Genomic DNA, 20,151 nt, shown 5'->3' with positions numbered 1-20,151 from the left:
AACTTTCATTCAACTACCAGAACACAGCCCATTGGAAGATTAAAGAACCTGTTCCACAGAAATCCGGGTCTGAGATGGGGCTTGAAGTCACCTCTTACAAGACTTCAAAACTTTTTCCACTGAACTCTTTGGCCTCCATCAACTAAAAGGGCTGTGTCAGAAATTGTCCTCAAGAGCCTCTTCTTCATCTCGAAGAACAAGTTGATGGGGTTTAAGAAAGAAGAGTTTGGAGTCATTGTGGTTTTGGTGGGCCTATAACAGAGGTCTTGAACTTTCTGCTCAATTCAAACACACATAATAAGTGTTCCTCTCTGATTATTGTTGATCTTGAAAGAAGGATGACAAACTGCCTGATTATAAATAAACCACAAAACCCAAAAGTAGTAACAACTCTCCAAGCTGTTTTTAACATCCTTGATCAATAACTAGAATAATAGTAGTCCCACCTGACTAATGCATCTATTTCAAAGCCACAAATAGATTTTCAGAGACCAAAGAAAAGAGGAGTACTTGTTGGAGGAGGTCATTGAGAGGACATGACTGCCATTTGACCTGTGAGCTGGACCTGGGCAATCAGAGGCTCCTTACCCCCTACCCTGTCCTTGGAATGCATGTTCTGCCCACTGTTCCCACAGTGGAAACCATTTCAAGGATGCAGCCTGAAGAGACCACTGTGTTGTTGAGACCATCTATATGGTATATATGCCTGAACCTTATTAGTGCCTCTACATAAACTTTTAATATTCTGGCAGCTGGATGCAGAGATCTCATCTTGTGGTGCCCATGTTAAGCCTGGGATAGAAATTTTCTTGCTTATTAAACCTATCACCTTCCAGTCTGGAGTGGCTGCCTCTTTGGTCTCTCCCTGCCCTGTGTGTGGGGCTGTTTGTGAAGCAAGAGTACTGCAATTTTTCCCATCTGTGTTATGAGCTTCTACCACATGGTGCTTTCATGCCTCTTCCTTTATGGGGAGGCCTCCTAGCTTCATGAATAGACTCAATGGCTTAAGCCCAGATTTCTATTTTTTCTTTCATTACTTTTTATTGAGCATGTAACTTAACCTCTTTGTCTTCTTAAATCTTTCCATCCTGCTGGGGAGGGACTGTGAGAGAACTTTTCCGAGCCTTTTGTAATCTGGAAATGAAATGTGCTATGTAAAGCCACTACGAAGTTGTCATTAATCATAACCAGGACTTAAGTCAGCTGTCAGTATTGCAAGGAGGAGTGAGTCTACAGGGTGAAATGACAATCCCTTCATGAGCTCTACAATGCACAGAACTTACTGACATGAATACTGCAGCTAGCCAAAGAGTGGAAAATGAAGATAATGACTGCAGGGGAATGGAAGGATGTCAGCAGGCTGGGTATCAGGGAACAAAGTCTTCATTAAGGAAAGAATAATTTGAAAGAATTTGAATAACTGGAGGCCTTTGTGGTGGTAGAGCTGTGAAATCCTTCCTGTCTGTATCTGGCCCTGTGAGAACCTGAATGACATTCACATGTATGGGCACGTGACGGGAGAAAACAGTTACTGCAGAGCCTCCTGGGAAGCTCAGTGTATCCCGACTGCGCAGATTCTGCCCTGTTTCTTTCAAGAGTTTTGTACCTGGAGCATCAGAAGTGCTCAGTAACTGTTATTGTTTTATTTTGAAGCAGCAAAATGCTGTTCTTGTTGGTCACCACAGGCATAAGGATGAAGCACATAGCATTGCTTCCACAAATACAGGCTAAATGCGAAATAGTATGCCTAGCTGTCTCCACCTGAGCTGATGAAAAGTACCTTTGCTTTATCCAACCCCCCCCCCCCCCCCCGAAAAATAGTTGGAGGATTCTGGAGCTCGCTCAGTTTTACCCTTGGAAGTAGACTTGATTCTAGTCCAGACTTTGTTTTTTGACCATTGCCTCCAAAGAAAAAGTCATTACACAGCTACAGTAGAATATTCATTCCCTGGACCTTTTTATAGAATTCACTGGGGCAAAGGTTTTCTCGTCAAACCAGATGATTATAACGAGCACAGAAGAGGCTGGAATCTCTTCTCCAGACTGTGGCTGCACACGCACATCAGATTTTCACAGTATGTATTATTCTTTGACTTCCCCTGACTTCTTCCTCTCCCACCAGCTGGCTTGCTTGGTATTTAGGCAGCTGAGCTGCAGCAGCTCAGATTTCCTCTTTCTGCTTGGAAGACTCTAAGCCTTCTCAGCATAGCTCCATCTTTGTATTGTGTAGGATTGACCACCAGTTACGAAAGAATGCTCTAGATTTCCCTGGGGATATAAGCAGGGGCGAGTGCATGTGAATCAGCATTATGATGTCTTAGTTCTTCCCATTATTTTCCTATTCCCAGTTTAAGTGGAACTATTTTAGGATATCTCTGGAGGCAGCTTTGCCAGCAGAATGACCACAGAGGACATTAACAACAGGTGGTGTTTGTTGAAAGTTTAGCTGCTATCTGGTGCTTCAGCGGGCATTGGACATACGCTATCTCATTTAAAACATAAGCAAACTCTGAAGGTCAGAGAGATTAAGAAGCTTCCTCAGGATCACACAGCCATGATGTTGCCAGGATTCATGCCTAGGTTTGTACATCCTGCATTTTTTTCTTATAACTATGCTATATGCTATTAGTAATGTCAAACATAATATCATGAGGAATCCTCAGGTTATGAAGCTAGTCACATTCTCCCCTTTGCATTAGGCAGTGAAAATAATTAAAGCATCCCAAGATTAAAAAACCAACAAACAAATGGTTAAGATACTAGAGAATTAAGGTGCCTCTGGATGCTGCTCTTGACATTGAACAATTTTATCTTTATTTTATTATTTAGCTACAAATGGTAGCAGGTTCAAATATTTCCTCTTGCTCGGGATATAATTTCCAGAGGGTGTTCTTTGCAAGGGAACTGAACTGAATGCCATTAAACGGCAATTACCATGAGCTCCTGCTCCTGCAGCATCATATTTAATAGGGGTTCACAGGAGTTTGTCATAATGATGTGAGATAGGGTTTTGGTTTTTGCTTAATTCCAAAAAAGAAAGTGTGTGCTTTTAAAAATCCACCAAAGAGTGTTTAATAACAATGTTCTGATCTCCAGTGAACAGATGATGCTGATTTTAAAGAGACAATGCAACTGCAAAGAAAATGCAATTGAAAAAAAAAAAAAAAAAGAAAATGCAACTGAGAGACAGGAAGCTCGGATTGGAGAGGAGAGCTATATAGCATTTATGTAGTTGGGGTACCCTGTAGTTTCCCAGAATGCTGAACAAATACATTTTGTGCTTTCTTATCTAAGCAACAAATTGTACCAAATATGAAACACAAGCCTAGAAAATGAAAGGAACCTAGTGAACAAGTCATTTAAGAGATATCCTTCTTTTCTGTGTAATTCAGTTGTGAGCAAGGGTGGTCCTCTCTGATCTTGGTGTTGATTTCATACCTGTGATGATCCAATGCCCTGCTGAAATGTTCACAAATTTATGGGTGAAGAAGGCTCAATGTTGTCATACTTCAGTCATCTTCCAAGCTGAGTGGTAAGTTGGGAACTATTTCTTAAAAGCAGATTGCTTACTTATATGAAGGTATATGGTTATTCTCTAAAACGTGAAGGGATTTCTGCTCTGGTTATAAGATGCTGAATTATAAGGGCATACATTAGAGCCATTTTCACTGAGGGCAGGGTTAGCCTGAGTGGCTCTGGGCCCCATCCAGAGCCATCAGCTTTTCAAATTACTTGGTAAAATGATCCAAGCAGAATATCCATATGTGGTGTACCTTGCCTCTTTATCTAACAATGTCTACCAAATACCACACTTTTTTTCTAAGCAACTTGCTGCCCTCTGTTCTGTCACCATAATGTCTTTGATGGAATGAATCAGCATGATGTCCAACAGGATTGTGAGGGGTTGGGGAGTTGACACAGAATTAATTGTGTTGGCACAGAACTGGGGAGTTGACAACCCAGAGTTGTCATTCCTAGGACATTATCTCCCACCAAATGAAAGTAGACTACATTTAGTGTCCTTTGTTTATGGGAATGGATAAAAATACATTTGTTCTATCAATTGCTGCAAACGAGGTAGTGATAACTCCACTAAGGAAACAACCTGGCAAGAAGCTGCAATAGGCGTTATCACCAATTTTCTAATTCCATCAGTGTTTTGCACTGGCCAAAGTGGAGTTGAACGGGAGGTCTGTTAGGAATCATCACACATGTGTCTTTTCAATATTTTATGGTGGCATCTCTATGGTTCCCCCAGGGATCAAATATTTCTTTTAAGTTATATTTTCGAAGAGATGGGAGGTAATGTCAATGCTTTCATTTGGTCTTTCAAATCATAGTAGTTCTTTCTATATAGGTCAAGATCCATAGGAGAATCCTACAAGTTGGAATCAGCACTGAGGTTCTACACATTGTTGAGAATATTTATTCCAAATATAAACTTATAACCTGAAGTATTAGCCATGGGATAAGGTAGACATCAGTAAGATTCTGTTTGAATAAAGGATCAAGGGAAAATAATCTATAGTTGTCACCATTATATTGTATAGCAGTTGACTCTATTATCTTATTGGATCCTTGCAATGATTAATGATAATGGATGAGAAAATGCTTTTCTTTGTTTTGTTTTGTTTTGTTTTTTTATTTAAGTAGCTCCATGCCCAGCACAGAGCCCACCATGGAGCTTGAACTCATGACCCTGAGATTAAGATTTGAGCTGAAATCAAGAGTCAGATGCTTAACTAACTGAGCCACCCAGGCACCCTGAAAAAGAGCTTTTTAAATATCAGTTTCTCTCCCACCACAATGTTATAAATCTCTTGAAGGCAGGAATTAGGTTTTATCTATGCCTGTGCTGCCAAATGTGTCTGGCATATAGCTTGGCTCATAGAATTGGAAATCAGTAAATGTATGTTGAATTGAATCGAATAAACTTTACATTGCATATCCAGATTCCTCCTAGCATTAGAGAGTGGTGAATATGACATGAATGTGGTATTGGAATAAAGGAAACTAGATAATCTTGAGAAATATTTCTGTCAAAACTTGACATGTTCTGTAATACATAGAAAAAGGACATATTTGATGAGAAAGTTTAAATCTAATCTGTCCAAGCTTATAGAGCTAGTAAAGGGCTGACATTACTAGCTCAGTGACTTTGGCACATCAGTGAATTCACCCAAATGTTAGTTACTTCATTTGCTGAGTCATTGTAAGAAGGTGATGAACACCAAGTACTTAGTGTCGAACAAAGTCCCTGGCACGGTAGATGGCAGGTTATAGATGATGTTATTATTGGTAAACTGCTGCAGGAGAGACCTTTACATTCACCAGAATTATCAAGATTGGAGACTTTGCTGCTTTTAAATATTTGGCCAAACACTCATATCTTGCTCTCTGGCACTCTCTTACTACCTCCATGCAGATCTTTTTCCATTCTCCTTTCTTCTCTTGATGTTCTTTCTTCTACTGAAAGATTACAACTTTCTTTTTTATTCAGTGTTCTCTGAAAGTGTGCTTGGCCTTCACTAGACATTTAATCCTGAGGAATTAAAGTCCAAGAATGACTCTGGCCAATGAGGATCAGGAGTTGGTGAATTAATATTCCGGCTTCCAGGATGCCTGGGTGGCTCAGGGTTTGAACAGCTGCCTTTCGCTCAGGGCGTGGTCCCAGAGTCCTGGGATCTAGTCCCATGTCGGGCTCCCTGTCTGGAGCCTGCTTCTTCCTCTGCCTATGTCTCTGCTTCTCTCTCTTTCTCTAGGTCTGTCATGAATAAATAAATAAAATCTTTAAAAAAATAATATTCTGGCTTCCTTGCCTATCAGTAGGATAATTCTGAGATATGTTTTACATTCTAGAAGGTCCTCAGTAGATTTGTGCCTTGTGCTATTTATTAGTGCATATTTATAGGCCTTTCTCCCATTTATAAGTCACTTATCCACCCCTTAAATCACTTATCAGGACCACCTTTCAAATATACTTCTTGAAGTATGAAGTTCTTGCCTCAAAATCTGCTTTTAGGAGAACTCCCCCCAAAATACATGTCCTGCCTGGTCATCCTACTCTGATCTTATTCCTTAAAATCTAGTGGATATGACCAGGCTTATTTGTAATACAAACATTGTACTGATTTTACTTCAGAGGATCATTTTATCTCCAAGCTTAAAGGATACTTCACCATCATCCTATATTGATGCTATAACGTTTCAGAACAGGCATTGATCTGATGAGATTACTTCTTAGTAAGATCATCTGGAGGCAAGGTGAAGGCTTTGTTTAAAGAGACCAGTGAAAAAGAGGTGAGTTTGAGTTTTCTACATTCTTTTTTTTTATTTAAGATTTTATTTATTTATTCATGATAGACATAGACTCCAGGACCGCGCCCTGGGCCAAAGGCAGGCGCTAAACTGCTGAGCCACCCAGAGATCCCTGAGTTTTCTACATTCTTGACAGAATCCCCATGAAAGACGAGGAGGACCTGAACTAGGGCTGGGGCTGTGGACGTGTGGATTAGACAACAGACATGATACAAATCTAAGAAGTTGAACTCATAGTAACAATGCCCTGTCTTTTCTTGAACTCTGTGTTCCAGAGTCATTAAGATTTTACTCTACAGAACCAAGCCCCTGGTTTAGGAGATGGAGGTTGCTAAAAATTCTAGACCTGTAGAGTCTTTGCAAGGACACTGAGCCCCAGCACTCAGAGAGGAGGCAGCGTGATCCAGAAGAAAGAGCTGTGGGTGGTAAAGCTTTTAGATGAGGAAGCTGAAAACAACAGAGAGGAAGTGGTATATTCAAAGTCCTGCCTCCTGAAGTGTGGGTGGGAGCTGAGGTGAAACTTCTGTTATTGGCTCCTGGTACTTTGTTCTGTCCAGGACTCTCTGTCAATGGATGATCTTTGGGGAGAACTTGGATCTTCAGCCTTGATTTTTCTTCTATTTGGTTTGTATTTACTAGAACATTACTGGTCATAACATATAATTTCCTTTTGACTTATTATTAATTTTTTTTAAGATTTTATTTATTTGTGTGTTTGTGTGTGTGTGTGTGTGTGTGTGTGTGAGAGAGAGAGAGAGAGAGAGAGAGAGAGGCAGAGACACAGGCAGAGGGAGAAGCAGGCTTCCTACAAAAGGCCTGATGTGGGACCCGATACTGGATCCTGGGATCATGCCCTGAGCCCAAGGCAGACGCTCAACCACTGAGTCCCCGGGGCTGCCCTATTATTATTAACTTAAAATGATTTTTTACCAAACAGTCCTTGAAAGTGTTATACCCCACACTGATTCATTGATGATAACACATAAACCTGTTTTTATCTCGTGTTATTTTATTTCTCTAAGAGAAATAACATTATATTCTTTGATTCTTACAACTTCCTAGAAATGAAAGTGGAATAGTTCTTTTCCCTATTTTATAGAGACAAAGACTGAGTAACAGAGAACACACTTGGTTGGGAAAACATCTGGAGCAGGAGACGGCCTGATTGGAATTCGGATTCTGTCACTTGTTCTAGGAAAATTTATTAGCCTCCTTGTGACTCAGTTCTCTTACTTGAGAATTAGATGAAGATTAAATATATCAATGTAGTTCAAAGCACTCAAAAGAGTATCAGGCATTATTATCATCCCACCGGTAGTTGTTGAGGAAGCAGTAACTAACAAGGTCAAAATCTTACAACCAAATACAAATGCAGGAGATTTTAAATAGTTCACTCTAAAAATGTACTTCCTAGAGCTTGGGCCCACTTTATTTTCTTCAGTGAGTGATCAAGTCAGAGGTGATTTCTTATGGGTTGGGGTGGCCTCTGTGCAAAGCTTCTCTGTTGGCATGCATGGGGTCCTTTGCAGTATAATCACTGGCCTGATGAATTGCTGTATTCTTTTTTTTCCTTTAAAGATTTTATTTATTTTTATTTGAGAGAAAGAGAGAAAACACAAGCTGGTGGTTGGGGGGGCAGACAGATTAGCAGCAGACTCCCCACTAAGCAGAGTGTCCAATATGGGGCTGGATCCCAGGATCCTGAGATCATGACCCAAGTGAAGGCAGATGCTTAACTAACTGAGCCACCCAGGAGCCCTGAATTGCTGTACTCTTTTCAAGTGATTTAGCCAACACATTCCCCCAAATGTTGACAAAGCATTACTTCCCAGTCACTTCCCAACCTTGCTGCCACTATCTACCATTTCAGGAAAACAGAGAGCTTATAGGGAGCAATGTACAATTATTTGTAGGAATTAGATGGCTGTATTTGAACCAGAAAGCCCAAATTCATGGATAAGAGACTCTCTCTCCATCTGTCTCAGTCTCTTTCTTGCATATAGAACAAAGAGTTATGGATGTGAGATGAAACAGTACCTATCGATGTGAAATTTATGGGGAGAATTTTAATAAATATGCATATATTTAAAGTGTCATTTATTGATGAAAACAGAGATAAATTAAGTGAAACTAATTTGCACAGTTTGTGGTTTGATAGTGGGAAATTAACAGTAAAAATATGGAGTCTTCTTAGCATAAGTGTATTTTTGGTCTTAGGAGTATCTTGGTTTACATTATGTTGGTAAATGTATAAATCTTACCATTCGTCATCACAAAATATGGAATATGTCTGGAAAGTTGTGTTTGGAGGATGATAGACTTTCTTTGAATCAATGCAAATGATTTTATTATGGTAGAGTCAGGATTTGTCTTATTTTTATGAATATATTATATTTTTATTTAAGTTTATAGATTCAGAGTTTTTATTAAATTGACTTGATGTCATTTTGTAGATTATTTCTCCCTTTAATATTATGGTGAAGTCCTTTTGCTTTAAGCTCTGCAACTGCTATTTATATTTCTAGTGGGATATTAGACCTTGGAGTCTTCTAGAGTTTCTTTCACTGTAATTGTCTACTATTAAAAGACTGAATTGTTGGTCTGAGAACATTGAGCCTTGTTGTGTGTTACAGTTTGATATCCATCTCATAAAAACTGCTGAAAATCAATCTTCAATTTGCAAATACTTTGGATTTGAGGCATCGGCTTGTGAGAAATTTGTATCATTTTTGGCAGTTCTCTTTTATATAATAATGGCAAATCCATATCAATTGTTATATTATTTTCTATTTCTTTAAAAATGTTGGAATATTCAATTGGTTGTCGTGAGACTTGGGATTTAGGCTTAAATTTGTCTTTAGCTCACTTTGGTGATCTGCTTAACCTGTGTGTCTTGATGTCTTTACCTCTAAAATGAAGAGAAAAAGGGGTTGGGTCAGACTAGAACATCTCAAAGATTTCTTTTCTTTCTTGTGCTCTGATCTTACCAATGGTATACTTTGGACTACATTTGTCAGACTTAGGTTGTTATGATGATAATGGATTTGTTGAGGATAGAAAAGAGAATGAATTGGAGGAAATGGCTCAGGTCAGATGGGAGCTAGGGAATTAAACCATCTATAGAAGAATATTTGAGTAAAGGCTACCTGATGGTGCTATACATGGGCTTGGCAAAAGTGGCTATAGTAGGTATAGTAATATGTCACTAACAGGATTGGGGAGGAAAAGTGGGGGCAAATTCTAAGAAGGAGCAATGCAGAAAAAAATCATACTCAGTAGGTCATATTTAGGGCTAGGTGATATAGAAGTATGGCTTTGGATGTGTGGGCATACAAAGAGGCAAAAAGCAAAGTCCAGGGGGATAGGTTGGAGGAGCATGAGATAAAAGATAGAAAATGTTGCAACTGGGAATCTATAGGGTTGCCTGACGCTCATCCCTATCATACGGACATTGGGTCTGCTGGCAAAAAAATTTAATTTAAGCTACCAACTTTAGGTGTCATTGTGTGTAAAAGTAAGCATGTCTTCTTAGGGATTGTGAATGAAATTAGGGGGGGAAGAGTGATCAGAACCACCATGTATTAGGTGCCTCATCTTTTTCTGCAAGACCTTAGTGCTTTTTTTTTCTTTATTTCTACCAGTCAGAGAGAATCAGAGAAATGATGGAGGAGGAGGATAAGTACTTAAGGAAGGAGATTTTAGAAACTGAAAGGATCTGTTTTAGCTAGGATGGGAAAGATGTTTCCTTGGTTACAGATCTTTATATGTGGTAGAATTATGGTGAAAACACTTTAAGGAAAATTACTTGATTGCTGAAAGGTATCAGAGTTTTTCAACAAATATTTTATTGAATAGAATGGATTGAGCACCTGCTATGTGCAAAGCTTTGAACTGAGTGCTCTAGGGGATATGAAAAATTATACTTCATTGTTCTAATCCTTTAGGAGTTCATACTAGAGATGGAGAGACAAAGCACAGCAAACAATGATTAAACGATAAAGTAAGATTTAAATATCCATATAGAATGCTGTGGTATCCAGAGGAATTCTCTCCCTTCACCTCTGAGTTTGGGTCAATTGAGAAATATGCTAAATATAATGCATATTAGGGCAATAGATTACCTTTATTTCTAGTAGATAAAGGCTGGATTGAAGTACACACACTTTAGCATAGATCCCAGTAGGCAGCCTGAGATTAAAAGTCTAAAATTGACTTATACTCTTAGCTGCACAGTGTCTCTTTCCCCATGGAACAGAGAGGAGCCACTCTTTGTGAGAGAGTTCATTTCCAGGAAGAAAAGAGAGGAGTTGAGTCTATAATTATAAGTGTATTCTTCCCTACTTTGTCTTGAGATAAAGTGAATAGAGGTAGAGAGATGTCAATAATTAAACTCTTTTCTTGGGAAAGATTTACCCTGAGTGGGGGAAAAAGAAATTCCCTTAACAAAGGGTATCAGCATAAGAAACAAAGGAAGTCTATGCAAAGGACTGAAGAAGGGACCATACTTTAGATGCTAGAGATAGAAAGAATTCTTGGGCCAAAGTATGTTGGGAGAGTTTTGTGGAAGGGAAAGGATTTGAGCTGGCTTTTCAGTGGTGATAACTTTTATTTAGCATGGAGAGGATCTTGCTGGTGGCAGTGGTGGGAATGATGTGGGCAAAGTGTTGAGAATACAAGAAAGGATGTGAACACCAAAGTAGGATGATGGCATTGGGAATGGAAAGAAACAGTAGAGGTAGGAAATAAGGAGATGCTATTGAAGGGAAAAAATGAGCTTAAGGGCAGGGGTCTGTGTTCTCATTTTCCTTTGGTGACCTTAGTGTGTCAATTAACCCGTCTAGGGCTTTCTCAGTTTCCTCCTCTGCAAAATGGGAGAGTTTCGATAGGTAGGCTCCTCTGGGTTTTGGTTAATTAGCATAGCCCGCCTCACTGGGAGAGGCTATAAAGATTGTCAGGTAGAACCAGAAAAGTGAAGACCAGAATAGAATAGGCACTATCCTTTTCTATTTTGGAGAGATAGAGAAGACTTTCAGTAGTCAGTGGAATCCTCTGAGAATGAGGTTGTGTTGTTTCTCGGGAGCTTGTGACATCTATGGGGGGAAACTGTCTCCATGGCACATTATGTATACTGAATGGGGGAGAGGGGGTGGTAGTTCATGGTGAGGAAGCTCAGTTCAGACCCTTTTGGCTTTCAAGACCCAGGCCCAGGTCCAGGTGAGGAGCACTCCGGCTCAGGAGCCTGAGCCATATCTGAAATGGCAGAGAGCTAGGAGGGAGACCAGCAGAAGTCTTTCCTCACCTCTCCCCATGCCAGCCCACTGTAAAACAGATTTGTCTTGGGTTAAGGAGAGAATTTTCTCTTGCACTCTTAAGTTATGCATTGAGAACATTCTTTGGATCACTTGCTCTTTCCAAATTCATAAACTTACTAAAATTTTGCATATTTAAGGTAGAGACTGAGCTTCAATATCCTTTCTGTATTCTCCTAAATCATCAGTTTCATTGCTTTTAGTGCACTTTTTTTGGTGAGATTTTATTATACATTTTAAAGAAGCAGTCTTTTATGTCAGGTTAAAAAATGCACATATGTTCCAAGTGGGTCTCATTCTAAAGAAGAGGCAAAAGGGGCTAGGTGAAGGAAAACAATCCACTAAATAGTTATTTTCAAGCATGTTAAAATTAATACTGTGTGCATACATAGTCCATGGTACTTTTAATATGAACTGATACCTAATTTAGCTCAATTGCAAACAAATAACAATGCCTTTCTGATGTGCAGCACTGGGTGTTCTGATAAAGCTGGTTTTGCTGTGTTTATAGTTCATTCATTCATTTGTTTGTTGTCAAATATCTAGTGAACCCCATTAGGCACTAAAGCCTGCGTTAGGTGCTGAGGATACAATGGTGAGCAAAACAGTTGAAATTTCTGCCTTTCTGGAGTCATTTTAGGATGGAGTGGAGGCAGAGGGGAGAAAATGTGAGCAAATGTTATAAATAAATAATTAAAAACTATGAGACTTGCTATAAAGGAAAAGTATAGATGTCTCAGTATTTCTGAAGTGAGTAATGGATTTTCAAGGCCTGGGAATACAGACTCCTGTGCCCTGTGAGTTCCAACCTCGCTGTGTCAGGGCAGAACTCAATCCTTGATCCCTCTTCCAGAACATCCTGCCTTACCCTTCCCTCTTTTGTCAGTGAACTCCTGTCATCCCTGCAGTTCCAGCTCAAATGCCAGTGTCTCATTAGATGGTGCGACAAGGTTACTTTGAGCCTAGAGTGAAGATTGCCACTCCCAGTTTATTTCCAGCTGTTCCTCTAATAACCGTGTGACCTTAATATAGGCAGTGACCTGGCTCTGTGCTGACCTCTTACTCTGCTCCCCTTCACACAGGCACCTTTGTAAGCCATATTCAGTTCATCTAAAGCTATATCAGGTTATTTAAGTATAAATTAAAAATGAGGGATGTCATTGCCTTAAGTCACTTATGGCTGGAATTAAATGTCTCAGAGTCTTGCTCCTTGGCACTCAGCTTTTACTGTGGGATTTCAAACAAGAGCTGGGGGTGCAAGCGGTGGCCTCTCATACTCGTGAGCTTCAGCACATCCCAAATTGTTATTTTAGTTCTGACTTAGGATGAATTCTTATTCTGACCTTCCTGTACTGGATTTGTATATGTACCTAATATATGCCCAATAAATATCTGCAGAACTAGAAGAAAGAAGAAGAAAAAGGAAAAGAAAAAGAAAAAAATTAAATGGCTAAGAAATGACTATGGGAAAAAAAATATCACCTTCTAGAAAAAGCTGGTAAATAGTCAGGAGTTATCCTCAGGAAAGGACCTTCAGTGTCCCATCACAGGGAGATGGGACCACAGTCGCAGTACTCAAAGGGTTTGGACAGAGTACCCAAATATAGGCAGACACTAGCTTACCAACTCAGACTTGGAGTGTCTTTCCCAAGGGCTAGAGGCTTCTGTCTTGTGTCAAGGGATTAGGCTTGACGGGATGACCCTTTTCAGGATGGAGGATATGAGTAGGAAGTGTGGGTCACTCAGGCCCTTACTTGACAAATATAGATACTTTTCTGTGAAAACAAGTTTTATTCTGGAGGAGAAGGCACGAAGGTATCCTGAAGCAGGGACTGAGTGGGATATGAAATGGGAAAAAGTGAGGGATGGGTTTTTAGTAGTTTATAAATTGGCTTCTTACAGCTAAGCTCCAGCTGTTTTCCTGGGGTTTATTTTTCTTGGGGTTTCAGATACAGCTCAGCTGCATGGGATGTGTGGTTTCAGTTCTACCTGTGAGGGAGTGACCAAATGAACAAGTTTCTACCAGACAGCAGCTGTTGTAAAACTGGCTTAGAATCTTCTCATCGAGCCTTACCCCTTTGTTTTTTGCTAAGCCTCTCTCTTTACCCACTCTCTTCTTTGCTACCTTCATCTCTGTCCATCTCCCTTTGTTTCTCTCTCTTTTGTCTCCCACCCTTTTTTCTCTTCTCTCTTCCTGCCTTTCTGTCTCCATCTCTCTCTCTCTCTTAATACTTTTGTCAGTGCTGCATTATTAAGAGCCCAGTCAGTGAGCATCACGACCCTGCTTCTGCCATTCCTTCCACAGCACTGAGTGCTGAGCTATCATTTCCTAGAGAGCAAGCAGGCTGAGTGCTGCTGCATTGCAGTAGAACCATTTAAAGAACCTGAGAATACTGTGAGTGCATGTCATTCCCCTAGCCATTCACATGGGGGTGCCATGCAGGGGCTATTTGGATTTCAGGGAGCTCTGTGCACTGAAGCAGTAGAATGGAGGACTCACTCTACACTGGTTGCAGAACTGAGGTGTGTGTAGCTGCCTGTGGTTTGGAGATTGCACAGGGTGGCAGGAGATAGGATTCTGTATTGTTCCTACTCCGCAAATGGAAAGGAACAGCAGCTCAGAGGAGGAGCCGTGGCCCTTTGTATTGGGTTGTGTCTTTAGCCTCCTAGAAGGCACATCCCAGATAGTCTGAGCAGGTGCGAGTGGGGGGCAAGACTAGTAGAATCACTTCAGCATCTCATTATTAGTCAGTGTTTGTTGGGAACCTACTATGCATGAGATGCTGCTCTGGACAATACTGAGAAGAGACAGAAGAATTAAAAATGGCCCCCGTGACTTTCCATTTAAGGAAAAAGGCAGAGTAGGTTTTAACTAAAGCTGTGAGTGTTCAGTACCCAGCATGGGCTGCATGAAACCAGAAGGAGTCAGAAGGAGGAAGAGTGTGTGGGGAGGGCTTCCTGGAGGAGATGAGCCTGGAGGCAGAGGTCAGAGGATGAGACCTACCAGGCCACCTACAGACCTAGAGTCCAGGAGGCTTCTTCCTTGAGGTTGGCACTGCAGGAAGAGCTTCAATCATTAGCCCTTGTAATTCAGGAACCTTGTGCAAATGAGGCAGTCAGTATTAGTTTAAATGACAGACAGAGGGATTTTAGTATGCAAGGGAGGAAAACTTTTTAATTCTGCCCTTCTAGGTTCTTTGGCCTAATAATTAAATTGACATGAGGCAACTTAACAGGAGAAGAACAAATTTAATCACATACAAATGGGAACCCCATGAAGATGTGAGAAGCTCCTCAATAGACAATTGAGGTTTATATGCCATCTTTTTTTTTAATTTAAATTCAATTAGCAAACATATAGTACATACTTAGTTTCAGATGTAGTGTTCAATAATTTATCAAATGTGTATAACACCCAGTGCTCATCACATCACATGCCCTCCTTAATATTATATGCCATCTTGAGCAAGGAGAAAGGGTAGGGCTTCAGTGGGGAGAAAGACAATCCACAGAAAGATGGGAAGAGCAAATGTTTGATAAATGAATGTTTGCTCTACTATGAGGAGAAGTCTTTTTGACATTAAAAAAAAAGTTATCTTTCATGATAGCTCTCTTCCAGGAGGTACAGGCCTCCTATCCAAATTGTATTAGGTAATGGAGAGGTAAAAAGCTCTTCTTGAGTCTGTTTGGTCTTAATTGTCTTCAGCTCAAAATAATCTGTATATCAATGTGGCATATTCTAGAGTGGCCTACCCTGAATACCTCGAGTTACCACCTCTGAAACTTCTTTGAAGTTTCATATATTAAAAGCTGTGCTGGCCAATTGCTCCATTATTTCACTGAATTATTTTCTTAGTCTTGAAAATAGATCAGTTTAATTTAACAGATGTGTATCATTTTAGGGGGTGGTGATAGAGCTGGGCTCTCAAAGTTAGATTTACATTGCTCAAGAAATCAGATATTTAATGAGGCATTTCTATTGAAACAAAAGAAAAACATGGTTAATGTTTGGAGCAAATTAAAAAATAGTTTCTGAGTTCTGAGGGTAACCAGTCCAGAAGATTTCTAGATGTCAGGCTCATAGCATCCTCAGATAGAATGAAGGCAGGCAGTGGCAATCTGGACAGATTTTCTTGGTTTGCAGTTTAAATGTCTCTGGTGATCTTTCTGAGTGGCCCACATAGCAACAGGCACAAAGATTATCTATACATAAACTGTTGTGGTGATTTCTCTGAAGTTTATATCAAGTTGTCCAAATTTAGTTTGTATGGGTTTGAGAAAAGGGCAGTGTTAGTTATTAATGCTTCTAAGTCAGAAGATTGGAAGAAAAAATGGAAACATTAGTTTGAAGAGTTGAAGAGTTGTGGCCAGATATTGAAGGAAAGTAGTTTAGTTTACTGGTAGAAAACAAAACCTCAAAGATAATTGGCAGAACTCGAATCTATTATCTACAAGTGTGTATTATAGTTTCTATTGAAACGTAATTTTTCTCTCCTATAATCACTCCTATTTCTATCAAAGACGACCATAATAAGACTAATTTGTTGCAAGTTACATCACTTCAATAAACTTGACCTGATTATTTATGTAAGTGCAGCAAGGGTAGCAATTAACCACATAGAATTTTAAAATCTGCTTTGCTGGAGTGTTCTTTAAGGAATGTGAGATTGGACTTCTAAACCCCTCTCTATGTTAAGAAGCCAACTCAGCAACTTGCCATTAGACTTTACCTGCAATACCTATAAATTTAATTCCTCTCTTCCTGAGACTACCAAAATATCCTGAGGTTCTTTTACCTACCAGGAAGTGACCCTCGTACTTGGTAAGGCTGCTGGGAACCCTGTAAGCAAGATACCAGGGCAATTTTTCCAAGGGGCTTTATTGGTTCCATAAAGTCAATGTTAGTTCCTTAAAGCTGTCTGGTCATGTCTGAGTTCATGCATATCTCTCCTAAACATAACATTCCAGGCAAAGCCTTGGTAATAGAACAAATGTTTCCAATTGTGTCCTGTTACAAGGAGAACAGATTCTTACTGAATTTATATAAATCACTATATTGCCATGAAAATATAAGAACGTTCACTGAGAGTTTCTGAATTCTCAAGTAGGAAGAAACATATAAATATTTCATCTTACTTTAAATCATAGGTAGATTAAGAGAAAAGAGAGAAAACATTTCTTTAAATCTGGAAAAATAAAGCATTAAAGAACCAGCAATCGTTCAAACAAATAGTGATAACAATTATAATCATCCTCCTTAGTTCATTCAGTCCCCTGTATTAATTCCTGTTGATCTTGAATCTTAAGAAACTTTATGAAGTCATTCATTTCCCTATACCTGATTCAGTGGTATGATCTGAAAATTATCAGAGACCTGCATTCTAGAGTACAGGTCATTCTTTTCTATGAATCTTTTTGTAGATGAAGCACTGTTGCAAAAGCATCAGAGTAAAAACAGTAACGGTGACAGAAGACTAGAAATGGCCACAATTAAAGATCTGATTAGGGTTTATCACAATGCAATTGACAAAGAGATCTGTTTTATTTCTGTGACACATAACAATTTACGATAACTGGAATTAAGACTGATAACATTAGAGTAGGTACAATTTAACGTGATTATTCAATGCAATTACATTTAGTTCAAGGAACATTTATTGAGCAATATCTCTGTGCAGACTTGAGGACAATCCAGGGATAAATTCAGCCCAGCCTCTGTGCACAAGAAGCACAGTCTTGGTGGAGAAACTATGTCCAGCAGACTGTGAAAGGGGCTGGAACCAAAGTGTGGGGCTGTTGAAAAGATGAGGGTGTGGGGACAGCAGATCTCTGCTCCTTCCTTTCTGGTTGTCTAGTCTTTAGTAGATCATTTAACCTTAGGGACCTTTGATTTCTTTGGATGTAAAATAGAATTAAGAATGCCTTTTCCTCTCTTGATAAGGGAGTTTGAGAATCAAAGGGGTTAGTAGGTCTGAAAGCATTTAGCCAACTGTAAATTGATGCACACATCTGCATCATAACCACGTCCTTGAGTAGTGATATTATTAGCAATGCCTTAGCCTTATCCATGGTTTATGATTAAAATTTAGTCACTGCCGACACCTAACTTCAAAGCAGGTTATCTCTTAGCAAGCATTTTTATAGCCTTCTTTGAATTACCTATAAGGTCTAAGCAGAACAAAACTGGATTTCTTTGAAGAGATTCTATTACATCTTTTCAGTAACTTAAGATGATCTTTTCATATAATTTAGTTTGAATTTATGTTGTGATATATGTTATAGATGCAAGGTAAAAGAAACACATTTTTGTATAAAAAATTTTGACAGGTATTAGAGAAGAGAGGAAGAGAGGAAGGGAAGAAGATGGTTAAAAAAAGACAAAAAGAAGGAACACTGGTACATGAAGGAAATTATAAGCAATAGCAGAGATCCCAGACCATGGTTCTGGTCCTACTCTGCTTCAAGTACTTGTTACTTGACCACATCTCTCACCTCTTCTGAATCTTTTTTGGGGGGAAGGGGCTGAGATAACAAATGGTAGGGGTTATGATTTTTGCCAACTCCAACACTCATGATTTTAAACTTAAAGGGAAAGATAACTTCAAGCCATAATAATGAGCATTTTAACATCCAACATGGAGAGCTTAGGCTGGAATAAGAGACTCTGAATTTCAATCCAAGTTCATTTAGTGTCTTGGGTAAGTTTCCTTTAGTCATCGGCATTCTGAACAGTCCTCTGTTCAGAGTGGATGTAATTATGACTTACTGGGTATGTCCCAGAAGAGCCATGAGTTAATGTCTTTGAGACAGCCTGAACTGCTCAGATGAAAGGTGGCTCGCATAAATACATGGTTAGATGAGTCTGTTCAGAAGCTGCTGGGTTTAGAGAAATGCTGCTTCAGAAATGTTATTTGAAAAAGGCCGGGTAGAGGACAGGATGCCAGCACCAAAGAAGATATGAAAGAGAGAAAGTAAATCTACTGGAAAAAGAACAGGAAAGGTAAGGAATCAACAATACTGAAAAAAAACAAAAACAAAAACAAAAACAAAAAAAAACAAACAACCCAAACCCCAAAACATGAATCATCTTGGTTTTTCATAAACAAAAGAATGTTGATATGTTGTAGTCAAATCAACATGTGATATTGTTGGCATTCTTTCTTAAAGATGTTTAAAAGTTTTAAATGATCAAAATATTTCTAGAGTTATCTAGCATTTTCACTGCTGAATAAGTTTTCCTGCCAGATATCTCTTTTGTATGATTCTGGCCATTTTATTTTGTAGAGACTATGCATCTACTTTAAAAAAATTTGCAGGGCAGCCCCGGTGGCTCAGCAGTTTAGTGCCGCCTTTAGCCCAGGGTGAGATCCTGGAGATCCAGGATCTAGTCCTGGGTCAGGCTCCCTGCATGGAGCCTGCTTCTCCCTCTGCCTGTGTCTCTGCCTCTCTCTCTCTCTCTCTCTGTCTCTCATGAATAGATAAATAAAAGCTTTAAAAAAATAAAAAAATAAAAAAATTTGCAGTCTACAAATCAAAGCAAAATGGCTCAAGTAAAGTTAGGTGGGTTTGAGATGTTTGTGGCATTTTACTTACTAATTAAAAGATTCCAAAGATTCAGAAGAGAGAATGTGGATCCTCTACCCTGTAACATTGTATAATTTTTTAATGATCAAAGCTCATAAGTGGTAAAGTGCATAAATTATTTAAGTTCAACCCTCTGGCCATGAAATAAAACTAGAAATAAGAACAAAAAGTTGGGACGCCTGAGTGGCTCAGTGGTTGAACATTTGCCTTAGGCTCACGGCATGATACTGGAATCCTGGGATCCAGTCCCATATCGGGGTCCCCGCAGGAGCCTGCTTCTCCCTCTGCCTGTGTCTCTGCTTCTCTCTGTGTGTCTCTCATGAATAAATAAATAATTTAAAAAAATAACAAAAAGTTAACAAAAATTTCAGTCCCTAAGAATGACAAACTATACCAAAACAAAACAAACTTTTTCAGTTAGTGCTGGGCCAGAGGGGAAAAAAAATCAAGACTGAAATTACATACTGCACAGAAATTAATAAGAAGACTACAACATATAAAAACAGAATAAGACTAGGGTTATACATAGAGAAAATCAGTTGCATTTATTATACTAATAAAAAATCAGACAGCTAGAAAGTAGTGACCAACTTTCTACTGATCCAAGATTGCAAAAGATTCATTATAAGAAAATTACAAATGATATACACTTGGATTCCAAAATTAAAAGTCTGTTAAGTGGTAGAGCCAAATCATAGGTCTTTGTCCCCAGATACCATGTTCTTACTGATACATTCTCTGTGTCTCTTTAGGAATGGCTGGATGTTCATCTAAACACTTTGATCCATTTGGACTAAGAATAGAAAAACATTTCTGTTTTCTATCCTTATGAGAAGAGTCAGTGTCCAGGCTAACTCCCTGATGCTATTGAGAAGAGACACGTATGGAAGGCTATCAGCCGTGATTGTCATAGTGTTAGAACGACCACTTACTCTCATGT

The sequence above is a fragment of the Canis lupus genome, chromosome 17 (genome assembly GCF_003254725.2).
Source record: "Canis lupus dingo isolate Sandy chromosome 17, ASM325472v2, whole genome shotgun sequence".
Classification (NCBI taxonomy): Eukaryota; Metazoa; Chordata; class Mammalia; order Carnivora; family Canidae; genus Canis; species Canis lupus.
Note: the sequence above shows the minus strand (reverse complement) of the source record.